Here is a 329-nt window from a genome sequence, read left to right as displayed (position 1 = left end):
CATAATGTCAACAAAAAATAAACAATAATTGAGCACAGTGGGTTGCGCTCTATGCCAAGCACAATTTAACTATATAAAAATTTTGGGTTTATCTAATGTCTTCATGGGGAAAAATTTTTGAGAAAAAAATATAAAAGTGATAATAAAATTAAATTTGAAAACGATTTCCTGTATGGAAAACGGTATTTTTCTGTCCTGCATAAATAGATAACAACTATACGCTTAGTGATAATTCGACCTGCCTAAGTTTGGAGAATGAAATTGAATGCCATAAGCCAGTGTAAAATTGAAAAATTTTATCGGTCTTCCTCCCATTTAAACCTAGGATG

Source organism: Trichinella spiralis (genome assembly GCF_000181795.1).
Source record: "Trichinella spiralis strain ISS 195 chromosome Unknown Scfld9, whole genome shotgun sequence".
NCBI lineage: Eukaryota > Metazoa > Nematoda > Enoplea > Trichinellida > Trichinellidae > Trichinella > Trichinella spiralis.
The sequence above is the reverse complement of the archived record's forward strand: the minus strand, read 5'-3'. Positions refer to the sequence as shown.